This window comes from Pongo pygmaeus, chromosome 10 (assembly GCF_028885625.2).
Source record: "Pongo pygmaeus isolate AG05252 chromosome 10, NHGRI_mPonPyg2-v2.0_pri, whole genome shotgun sequence".
NCBI lineage: Eukaryota > Metazoa > Chordata > Mammalia > Primates > Hominidae > Pongo > Pongo pygmaeus.
The window spans coordinates 73,714,342-73,727,347 of NC_072383.2; the positions used below are offsets into that span (position 1 = coordinate 73,714,342).

The 13,006-nt window shown below is 36.2% G+C and overlaps 1 long non-coding RNA gene across 1 annotated transcript in view; it reads right to left on the reverse strand.

Annotated features, from left to right (window-relative positions):
- LOC129009791 (uncharacterized) overlaps positions 1–13,006 on the reverse strand; it is a 393,225-nt gene that overhangs the window by 119,050 nt on the left and 261,169 nt on the right. The gene's annotated exons all lie outside the window — the stretch shown is intronic.

The following is a 13,006-nucleotide window of genomic DNA, read 5'->3' on the forward strand; positions in this document are numbered from 1 at the left end:
ATTCCTCCCCGAAAATTCCAGAAGTCCCAGAGATTATTTTAAACATGCCCATTATTAAACTCCTAGATACCACTTAGCACCTGTCATTTTTCTCTACCCCTGTTTCAACAGCTGTAGGAATGGCTTCTGGAGAAATAGCAGAATCAATGAGAATCAGCCAAACCAATTCCATGAACAATTCCAGTAAGTCATGTCCTCCCCATTTCTGCAAGTCAGGATTAGACTGCTTCAGCTCACACTCCAGTGCTCCAACAGATAGAGAAAAGAAACATTCCTCATGCCTCTTGAACTGCCCTGTTGTAAAATCCGTATGTTCAAAACATCTTAAGGCACTCCAATAAAACAATCTTCTTTTGTCAAATGTGTCACTATTATGTTGAACAACTATGGTCTGTAAGAAATTAGAAAGCCATTTTGTTTTGTTCTTCTGCTGTCTTTATATTATTCAATATTTGGGGGATTGTCCTTCCCCTGTCTCCTGCATAAAAACTTGGGCAGGCCACGGCATTTTTCAGGTAATTTTTAGGTAACACAAATAGTCAGTGGTGTACTGAATCTGCTTATACTAACTTGCAAGATTGCATGTATTTCTTCCTAACTCTGCATTTAGTGATATCATGTTGGAGACTGAAAATACTCACCTAGCTTGACAGAGAGAATATATCTTAAGAGGGACAGACCTCTGAATGGTACTACTCTTCTCCCTCTGCCCAGATGACATCTCCATCCTCCCGACTGGTGCAAGTGAGTGGAAGGCATGGATGCAGTCAATACTGAAAGAGATCACATTCTAGGAGTGTAGTGATTATAGCCTACAAAGGTCAAGAGAAGACATGGTTTGAAGATCTGTTTTCTGAATGATAAATTTAACACGATGAGTAAATGAATTATTGCTCACATGTTCCTGCATGCTCTGGGTGAGATGTGCATTTTTGTTCATCAGTAATGAAGCTCAGTATCATTCTTTGAAAGATTCACTGGACACCACTCTTCAAGGGCAGCATGAAAGATGATACATAGTCATGAGTAATGAGGTAATCAGCATCAAATAAGTTGTATTAGAGAATTGCAGAAACAAGATCTATACTGCTTCTGTACAATTGAGTCCTGAAGAGTCATGGCCGAGAGAGTCATCACGGCACGGCTACTGTTTTCTCACAGTGGGACATATAAAATTGACAAGAAGTGGACTATAAAGAATATAAAGAGAGAGTTCCTGGATTTGAACAGGAAGAGACAATGCCTTAACACTGCAAGGAATCTTCTTGTGCAGTGACTGGAAAATATGCAAACACCTAAGTGCTTCTCTAGATCTTCACCAATCAAGATAAACCACTACACCTCACATGAGCCCATACATTTTCCAATACATTTTTTAAAGAACTGTTTTTATAGACAGGAGTCCTGCAAAAAAATATTTTCCAGTGTTTCATATACATTATGTGTGGCCAAAGGCTAAAGGATGGCTAAGTGGCAAAACTTCTGCTGAACTAAAGATGGCCTCTACACTTGACACAGTCCCATGTTCTTTGGCCAGACTTCAGATCCCCAACAATCTTCTCTGTTAGGATAACTACTTTTCAGCAGTGGTTCCTTGACCCTTTATGAAAATAAAGCTCTGTTGGAACACTGCCCCGCCCCCCACCCCCACCCAAGCTATCCAAGCATGTTGTACATAGCTGAACATGCAATAACGTAGTAAACGATCTGCACTAACCTCAGTGACTCCTGCTTTACAAAGCCTTCCTTACTGATGTGTGTTTGAAATTGAATGAAGGTGAGAGGGAACAAAGAAAAATTATGAGCAAGGAGAAAGGAGAAGAAAGCGCAGGGGATTGCAGATCTAACATTGCAGAAGTTAGCCTAACAAAATAGAGGGCCCAGTGAATACATTTAGGAAAAGGAATATGGGTCTATGAAACTTTGAATACAGTGCCAATTCTGTCATTCCTCTGTTCCTCCACATATATAATTCCTCATCATTCTCAGGAAACTCCATTTCTTTCCCAGACAGGAGTGTTGGAATACATCTCCCTCTCCTACTAGATAATCCATAGAACACAACATCCTCAGCAGTACATTTCTGAACTTTGACCTATGCTGACTAGAATACGAGGAGAATGAGTGGAAGACTTCGGTCCAAGGTGGGGCTTAGCCTCTGAGGTGTGGCGTAGCCATGTTTCCCATGCTTTCAGACCTTTTACCACACAGATTAAAAATAGTGTAGTAAGAATGTGCTTATTGCCTATTTACAACTATATAACTTGAGGCTAATGACACAACGTGGCACCAGTGATGGAGCAAGAAACTGAAAGCAAAATTTGAATGTTAGATTTAGGTGACAAGGTTTGCCAAGCAAGGTTTTGCAATCATTTCAGTAATTATTCTGAAATTTTAGGGTGGCATGATTGAGGTCCAAAAAGATCATGATTGGTACTTCCTACAGCATTGCAGGTCCTCATGAGGCTGAGGACATTAGCCAAAGATCAAGCATGTCTTCTTTGAGGGAACCAAAGGGAACTTGAGAAGCTGTTGTCATGGAGCATCTGCTAATTAATGCTACCTTGTCATTTTTGTTTAACACTATCTCCTTTAAGGTAAATGCAATAAAGTGTAATTCACATACAATCTATGTGTTTCAGTCTTCATTTTATTCTATTCTCAAATCCTGTCTTCTGTAGACTTAATTCGCACTCCAAGTCCCTATTATTTTTCTGCATCATCTAGTGTATTACCATTGAACTCCAATGGGTTTTATACACACACATATGTACATGCACATGTGGATTCACACACATACTCCATGAACAAGAATTGATTTTCACAGTCAGCACATGATGCACATTTTACATCATGATCTAATAACAACATACACATGTATAAATATAACTGAATAAATGTTTGACACACAATAATTATCCCAATACATTTGATATATTCTGCTATTATCTATTTTATTTGTAATGTTAATTTTCATGAACTGATTAGTTTATCTAATTATGGGTTTCAGCCTGTAGTTTAAATGCATTTTGCTCTACATCCAATGTGCAGATTGTACCCTGGAATCCACTGGTGAATAATCAATAAAATTCATTATAGAATTATCTGCTCTTCAGGCTCACCCCTCAGCTTTTTCTTTCTTTACTTTTTGGTCCAAGTGAAATAACTGTGCCAAGCATTTTACAGTATTCCAAACTAATCTCTGAATTCAAAAGGGAGGCATATATCCTCATTTTCAAGTAAATTTAAGAATTAAACACTTGTTCTGCCAGAGAGATAAACATACATAACCTACACACACACACACACACACACACGCACACACAAACACATGGACAGAAATAAAGGCCTGGAAATAGATGCCCAACATTTATAATAGTAATTATCTCAAGATAATAAGACTGAATAAAAAAGGGAAAGGAATGAGGGACTATCACCTTTTACATTAAGCACTTACACACTTTTTTACAATAGACTTGTATTATTATTGTACTTTTTAAGTTAATTAAGATATGATCAGTTTTAGAAATTTGGAAAACATGACAATAAATCTCCAAAGTCTCACCACCCAGAAAAAAATCGGTCATAAAAATTGGATACATTTCTTTTCATCTTTTCTTCCATTAACATACACACACAATCACACACATACACACAGAACACTACAATTATAGTAGACATAGATTTTTATCCTTTTTCACTTAGCATTATAATTAAGGATATTTAGCCATGTTGTTAAAATTTTTTCAACTACTTAGCATTTCATAATGCATATAGCTCATCAAATGGGTATTTCAAAAAATAGAAAAGTAGTCATTTATTATTAAAATTATTTCCAGAATTCTCAATAAGAATATTTTAATAAATTATAACCCCCAAATGAAATAATAAAATTATTAAATTTCTCCCACAATTATGTGTAAAACAGACATATACTGTTGAACAAGATTGAAGCCCACAGAATAGTTTAAAAAGGAGTGTGCCTTAGTATCATTAAACATTTCTTACCCAGTCTTCAGGTAAAATAGTTCACATAAATGTTCAGCACTTTGAGGATATAATCATTTAAAAATGGCTTAGAAAATTTACAAATAATTAAACCTAATGAACTTTAATAGGGCAGCATGAGTAGAGCTATACAGATAAAATAAACAATACAAACCATTAAATGGAGGAAAAATCTAGAATGGGCATAGTTTTAAACATATTGCACTTGAAGAACCTGTAAAAACCTAATGGTAATATCTAAATAGGCAGCTAGGCTTGTACCTGTCAAGCTCAAAAGAGATAAAGTGGTCAGACTGCATATTTAGCAACAGGGAGCTAAAGCCATGGCCAGTGAATGAGCCCAGACAAGTGCTGTACCTGGGATGAAAGAAGACCATGGTCACACAGATAAACCAGGTCATTCAGCCCACCCCTACTTCTTTCCTCTTTAGCTTTAGAGATCATATATATGTACTCTTCTCTTAAATCTGTATCACATGTTTTGTATCCCTAAACGTCTTATGAGCTTTTCAATGACATGTATTTCCTTTTCAACCATGTAATACACAGTTGGATGCTAAAAGAACTCTGGACTTTCAATTACAGTGATTATAAAGTCTTTAATTCACATAATCCTATACATAATATAAATAAGAATCTGCTCTAAAGGCATTGGAGGCTCAGCAAAATAGTGAGTAATTACCAGGCCATGATCCAGAAGAAGAGGGAAATCAATAGAGGCAAGGTCAGGATTTAGGCTTACTCTTTCCTGGGGCACTGGCTAATACTGGAAGAGGCTGCTAAGGGGCTGAGGGGCTGAGTGGTGCTCTTAACAACATCCCAGGAATAAGCAGACAAAAGCTGGAGGCCAGGACCTGCTTGAGAATACAGAGGTGCCGATAAATCTCATGCACTCTGGGTTAGGACACTGAAGAGTTATATCCAAGGAGTAAACGTTAACTAGAAGTTGTTCATCACTGGAACTATAGCTAAGCTTTCTTCTTCTTTCATCCCATGTACTGTCTTTAGAGCTCAACAGGTACAGTTTCTCTCAGTCCCAGAAATTAAATTGAGGTGATCAGATTACTAGTGTACAGAGGCAACTGTTGAAGCAAAAGTAAACAATCTCTAGAGAAAGATATTATACTAGGCCTCAATTTCTACAAGCAATTTTTAAGTATAATGTCTGCCTCACAATAAAAAACATCCATGCATGTAAAAGGACAAAATAAAATAAATGAGAACCAACAGAAACAACGGGATAATTAAAAGGCCTGTAGGGCCTGTAGATGCTGATGTTATCAAACAGGGACTTTAACTATGCTGACCGTGATTAAGGTTATAAAGGTATAATTAGGAATTTCAATTACGACAGAACTGAAAACAATTTTAAAAAGACATAGTACATTCTTAAGAACACACAGAATTTCTAGAAATAAAAAATACAGCTAACAAATTAGGAACTCAATGATGAGTTTAATACTAGCTTAGATGCAACTGAAGAGAGAATTCATGAAGTGACACGTAAATCAAAAGAAACAATCTAGAATGTAGTACAAAGAGAGAAAAACATAAAAAATATAGAAGCAAGGATAAGAGATGTAGAGAACAGAATGAGAAGCTCTAAACTATGTGTAAATTATAGTCCCAGAAAGAAAGCAGGGAGTGTATGTGGCAGAAGTAATATTTGAATAATGGCTAAGAATATTCCAAAACTCAATGTTCTAGACATAGATTTGAGAAACCCTGCAAACCCAAGCAGGTTAAATAAAAGCCAGAGATAATGAATATTTAAAGTGCTAAAAGAAAATGTTGTCACTGAATTTTGTATCCCCCTGAAATTCATATGTTGAAGCCTTAACCTCTAGTGTGACTGTATTTGCACATAAGACCTGTAAGAAGGTAATATGGTTAAATGAGATCATAAGCGTGGGCCTCAATCCAATAGGGCTGGTGCCCTTGTAAGAAAAGGAAAAGGAAAAGATACAGGAGCTCTCTCTCTCTGCCATGTGAGGTCACAGTGAGAAGGCAGCTATCTGTAAGCCAGGAAGGGAGCTCTCAGCAGAAACTGAATTGGCCAGCAACTTGATCTTGGACTTCTCAGGCTTCAGAACAATGAGAAAATAATTTTCTATTGTTTAAGTCACCCAGTCTGTGGAATTTTGTTAGGGCAGCCTGATCAGACTAATATAGAAAATAAGTGCCAATTTATAATTCTAATAAAGTGAAACAAAAACATTTGGGGGTAAATAGTGAGTGAGAGAATTAATTATCAGTAGGTTAATACTGCTGGAAAGGAAATATCCAAAGGCATTTTTAGATGGAAGGAAAGAAAACCAGATGAAAGGCAAAAGATGAAGACGAAGAGATGAAGAAGAAGAGGAGGAGGAGTAGGAGGAGGGGGAGGAGGAGGAGAGGAATAAGAAGAAATAGCAAATAAAGTAGTGAATTTGTGAGTAAATGCATTCAAATATTAATCGTATAAAGTAATAACAAAAGTAGCATCTAAGTTTGGGGTGTGGTAAGTGGCGTTAAAATGCTCTAAGATTATTAAATTTTCTGGGAATAGGTTAAAAGTAACAATTAGTATTAGACTTTGATATGTCAAGGATACATTTCTAATCCCTAAGTTGACACTATAAGAGTATATAAATACTAAACTAATGGATGAGGAAAATGAAAAAATAAAAAGTATTAATCCAAAAGGAGAGGACAAGAAATAAACAATAGTCAGGACAACTAAAGGCCCATAATAAGATGGTAGATTTAAATCCAAGCAGATCTGAATTATATTAAATATAAATACTAAAGTTCAAATTAAAAGATGGATTGTTACAGTGGACTTAAAAAAATGCAACTATATTCTATATATATGAGATTATCTAAACAAAAGTATAGAAAAAATTAAATAAAAGAATGGGGAGGGGGCAAGAAAAAATAAAACAAAAGAATGAAAAAATATTAACCAAAGAACACCTACCAAAGGAAACAAATTTAGGAAACTAATTAAATAGATTTTTAAGGCAAAATGCATTATAAAAGATAAAAAGACACATTTCATAGTAATAACAGTTTCAAAACTACAACTGACCAAGAATGTTTAACAATTCTAAACTGTCATGCACCTAATAACATTGCCTCAAAATAAATAAAGCATAACTGACAAAATGACAAAAGAAAAAAGTCTAATCTAAAATTATAATAGTGAGACTGGTAGAATAACCATCCAACTGAGTCTAGTCAGCCTTAAGAATCATAAGAAAGCTTAAAATGGTTGTTTACTTAGGCCACTGAGTTTTGGGGTAATTTATTAGGGCAGGAATAGATAACTAAAACACCAATCATGTAGCTTAAAAGTTTCAAGTGTCAAGGTAACCATTCCAGAGCTTGATGTCTGGCCCTTCCTGTTTCTGTGTGCTTCCCTAGGATGTAATGGGCCTGTGGAAAACTGCCCATCTGTGTACTGTTTGTTTTCTCAGCTATTCACTTTCTGGTATTCCCTTTTGTTGATCAACAACTGTACACACATGCAATGGCTCAAATTAAGAAGTGAAGTAAAGAAGGATATGGCAAAATGAGAGTACTCATGCGTTCTGAGTGGGAGTATAAAGAAGTATATTTGGAAGATATTCTGGTGTTATCTACTAAAGACAAAGCTATATCTCCTTATGATCCAACAAGTTCACTCATAGATGCAGAGAAGTATGTAAATATGCATTGAGATTCATATGATTCATATACAACAATGATCATAGTAACACCATTCATAATTGCCCAAAGTTGAGAACTTCAACATTTTTATAAATATTAGAACAAATAAAATAAATTGAGACTATTCATGCAACAGAGTAGCATAAACCAATTAAAATTAACATGTTACATGCAACAACATGAAAATATATGTCCACTAGTACAAGAATGTTCATAATTACTTTATTCATAATGGCCCCAAACTGGAAACAACACAAATGTACATCCACACAATCTACATGATATATCAATGAACAATTTGTAGTGTACCTATACAAAGAAATGCTACTCAGTAATATAGAGGATTACACTACTGATTCACCCAACCACATGAATGAATACAGTGATGTGCTGACAACTGGCTCTTTAGGGTAGGGAAACCCTGATTTGTAGCATTTGCCAATTTCCATGAGGTAAATAGTCCCGCCATGGCCAATTTCAAGCTACCAAACTAAAGTCACTGCATGCAAATTTGGTAATAGATGCACACGGTTGGCTCTCTCAACCTAGTTTGAGCTGGCTCTAGCATGACACTAGATGAATCTCACAGACAATAAGCCGTGCAAAAAGGCCAGACACAAGGGTACCCATTATGTGACTTCATTTATATGAAGTCCTAGAAAACTAATTTAAAATGAAAAAGAAAAATCAGAAAAGTGGTCCCATCTGGGGAGCTGGGGTGGGGGATTCTCTGGGAAGAAGCAGGAGGGAATTTTATGTGAAGATGAAAATGTTCTATAGTGTCGTGATAAGGTTGTGCGTTACATAGGTATATCCATTTGTCAAAATTGTACAGCTAGGACTCATACCTTTCAAAGCATATAAACTTTATCTCAAAAAAAAAAAGAGAAAGGAAGGAAGGGAGGGAGGAAGAGAGGGAGGGCAGGGGAGGGGAGGGGAATGGAGGGGAGGGGAGGGGAGGAAGGGAGGAAGAAACTGTAAAAAAGTTGTGAGATTAATTGAGTAGGGGAGTGGGGATAGATGTATAGAAAACAATACAGAAAAGGCAGAAAGTTGATAAATCATTGAAGCTGGGTGATGGGTGTATGGAGATTTATTACATCCCCTTTACTTCATGTATGCTTAAAATTGTGTGCAATAAAATGTTTAAAAATAACTCATATATAGATGAACATAGATTCACTAATTTTTTCATTCACCAACCACTCTTTTCTTTGATCATAAGTCTTCCAGTTTCATTTTATCTTTGTTGCATAAACCGCCCCACACATTTCTAGTCATTTTGCCTTTAAAGTAGAAAGAAAACTTAAAGACACATATAAAGCCATCATTGTGCAAAACTCTAGACTGTTATAATTTTTCCCATACAGGTTTTCTCTTTAACATGCCTTTTTTCATAACTAATTGGACAGGTTTTGCCAACTAAATTGACTGTGCCTGTCCATAACATTAAATTTAGTTGATATAAAATCAATAAGCCACTTTCTTTTTGCTCTTATGTTCATCAGTTTATATAATTTTTAAAGTGTAGAATTAAAATACTAATATACCTGATGTTACACATTTGAGAAAAAACTCAAAACAAACTCAAGATCAACTAACCCTCAGTAAGAAAGAACAACCCCACAACTCAATTGATATGCAGGGGTGCCACTGTGCACAGGACCTTTCTAACCACTTCCCAGGCATGCTGGATTAGCTGACACTCCCTATTCCCTATATTATAGACACAGGCCACTGCCTGTTACTATTAGAGTCCTAAATTATTTCATAGAAGTCTATTAACCTCTACTTTACCTAAAAACATACTATAGATACACTTCAACTAAAGCTAACTAAAATGTAATCAAACATTTTGTCTACTGGAGAATGTATCCTGAGTACTCATTTGCACATATTTACATATTTCAGTCTTTCAACAGTAGTAGTTCTATCTAGCAATGACATTTGAGGAAGAAGGAGAGAAAGATATACTAGTAATTTACAAATTTGGTATCTCTGCATAAGTCATGACACAAAATTCCCCCAACAGTCTGAAGAAGGCTAGACACAAAAAAAATCTACTGCATGATTTAATTAATTTATTTATTTATTTTTGTTTTATTATACTTTAAGTTCTAGGGTACATGTTCACAACGTGCAGTTTTGTTACATATGTATACATGTGCCACTTTGGTGTGCTGCACCCATTAACTCGTCATTTACATTAGGTATATCTCCTAACGCTATCCCTCCCCCCTCCCCCAACTCCACAACAGGCTCCGGTGTGTGATGTTCCCCTTCCTGTGTCCACGTGTTCTCATTGTTCAATTCCCACCTATGAGTGAGAACATGTGGTGTTTGTTTTTTTGTCCTTGAGATAGTTTGCTTGCATTATTTAATTTATATGAAGTTCTAGAAAACTAATATAAAATGAAAAACACTCAGAAGACTTTTCTGGGGAATCGTGAGTGGTTTACTGAGAAGGGACATGAATGAATTTTACAAATATACAGAGAGCATTTACACTGGGAAACAGGACTTCAGATCCAACAATCTTATTATGCATTTATAAGAATGGTACAAAGGAAGAAAAAAAGCGGGCACAGTTCTGTTTATCTGTTTATCTAGCTTGAACTCACCTTACAAAAAGGTTGTTGTCTATTGCATTGTTGTACTTCCTGGAGGGGAAGTTAGAATATGAATAAACAATGATTTTTTTTGTTCCATAAGAGGCCATGGTCAGATATACTCTGGCCAATGAATATTCTTCCGCGAATAACAATAGGCCTTCCTCTTAGTCCTTTGAAAGACAAGAGAACAAGAGAAAACAACAACTCCATGACTGACAGGTCCACAGAATAGCTCTGAACACCTGTGCAGGCTGGCCTTCAGGTTCAAAGTTCCATTCAGGTGCACTTTTTGGAAAATCTATGTAATCTGACCCTCTCCATCTCTCTCAAGGTTAAAAATACTTAATTTCATATGTAATTTCATATGTAATAATAGTAAATAAATTCTACTATTTATAGAGTTTTTAATTTGTGCCATGAATTATCTCATATGACATTCCCAAAAATCCTGTGGTGGATAGGGGTGGGAAATGAGGCTCAGATAGTTTGAATAATTAGCTCAAATTTGCCAGGCTAGCAAGATGTAGAGCCTGATCCCAACCCGCGTAATCAGACTCCAGAGTGCACATTATTAACTACTGGCAAGTCAATTAACGCAATGTAGAGACCTAGGGAGGAAATGTCAGCAAAGCATGAGTATCCTTCCTTATGGACAGTCTTAGCCAGCAAGCTAAAAGAAATGCAGCTGACGGATTTTGGCCCAAACCTGTTCAGCAATCCAATGTCTCTAAAAGATAATAAAAACAAAAATGAAGTCTACTTTTGTTAGAATGAAGAATGACTGGCCTGAGAAACTAGTGGAGATATTTTTAAGTCAAAAGATTCAAAATCAAAATATCAAAGGGAGCTCTGCATGTTTTCAGGCAACGGGAGTAGAGTGAGAGGTGAGGCTTGAATTTTTAAATGGTATTCTCCTTTATTTTAGAATATTATGATTTTTGCCCCAGTTTTCATGAAGAAAAGAGATAAATGAGTACTATTTCATATTCTTACTGCTTGCATCAGACATGAATTATCGGAATTTAAATGCCTTATGTAATATACAGGGGATTAGTTTATTTTACTACTTTGATGGTGTTTTTTTATAGAAATTCAGACACATTTATTTCCTATCCCTGAGACAAAAGAGCTATTGATAGAAGCAGAACACACATGCATGTGGATGACTGTTTATACAGATATGGTATAAATCTATATTTCTATCTTATCAAAATATAGACTTCTGACAAGGTTAGAAAGAATCGGCCATATTAAAACTATTGCCATCAAACACAACGTTCCAAGACCCCTAGGATAAATAATAACAAGAAAAAAATTTTTTTTTGTAAAAATGAACTCCTTGTCTACCATTTTGGATTTTTTTTCAAGATCATATGTATCAAAAGGATTACAAGAGGCTAATGCCATAATCAGCCATATGACCTTGGGTAAATCACTAAGATTCTTCTTATCTTAGAACAAGGGAGTTGGAGTCAAGGCTGTGACTCTGAATTCTTCAGTCTTGTATATTCCAATACGGTGTGGTTGGGGTGAGAGGTACAATTTAGAGACTTTCCATGTGTTCCTTCAAACTCCTCATTCCATTTCCCCATTCTGCATGGAGGCACCTACAACATGGTAGAGGTTGAACCAAGTGAGGCAGCTGACATCTCTAATGGTTTGCCACTAGCATAGTATCTGTGTTTTGAAAAGTCATTGGACTTTGGAGGTATGTATTCTAAAGCACCGTGTAGCTGGAACTGTTTTGATAAATCTTGTAAAAAAATCCCAATTGGGTAGCAATAGGGAAAAGCATCCAACACTTACAGGAAGCTCCAGCTGACTGGGGATAAATGAGCTCTGTACTCAGCAACAGCTGCAACAACACAGGGCCGAGCCTTGGTAGGTGGACATGCACAGAACAAGCTGAGCTGGGGCCTGGAATTTCCCGAAATGAAATCCAAGAACTGTTTAGGTTGACCTTCTCTCTCTTAACACAGTTGACCCTTAAGAAATAAGAGATGACACATCCCAAAGCACACCAAGTTTTTACAACCGCAGCTTAAAAAAAAAAAAAAGGAAAAGTTGGAAAATGAATGGCAGTCCTCTTGCAATTCTGGAAGAATAAACTGGTTGATTTGACTGCCTTCTGTTTGGGGAATAAACAAAGCGATTATTTAAGAATCATACATGCTGGGGCTGCTGCGGAATGCAGTTTCTAGAAAACAGATTTATCTGTCGATTATAAGCAGGCTTCCTGCACTGCAGGACCCACTTCCACATAGCAGTCAGGGTTACAGTGACATAAAACAGAACACCATGAACTGTATTTAGAAAGGCTGATGTAAAAAATGCAGTGGGGAGGAAGATTGAAATGTTTGCAGAAATATAGATAAGCAGGCACAATATAAATGAGGAAATTTGTTTTTTTCTCCCAACAGCATGACAGCCTCAACAGTATTTTCCAGGGAATTGAAAAAAGAATTTTCTTAGCAGAGAAAAAATAAAAGTGGTCATCTCCTGGCTAAGTATATGAAGATACATCTTAAGAGCTTTCTCTAAAGTAGGTTTCTCATGTGAAAAATGAGGCTGTTATGAGGTACAGCCCCTCAGTTTACCCATTTCCATATAGCCTAAAATAATGGGGCTTAGTGTGATAGAAAATAGTGGCAACTAAAAATATCTGTCTTGGATAAGGTTTCTCTTCTAGCCGTGAC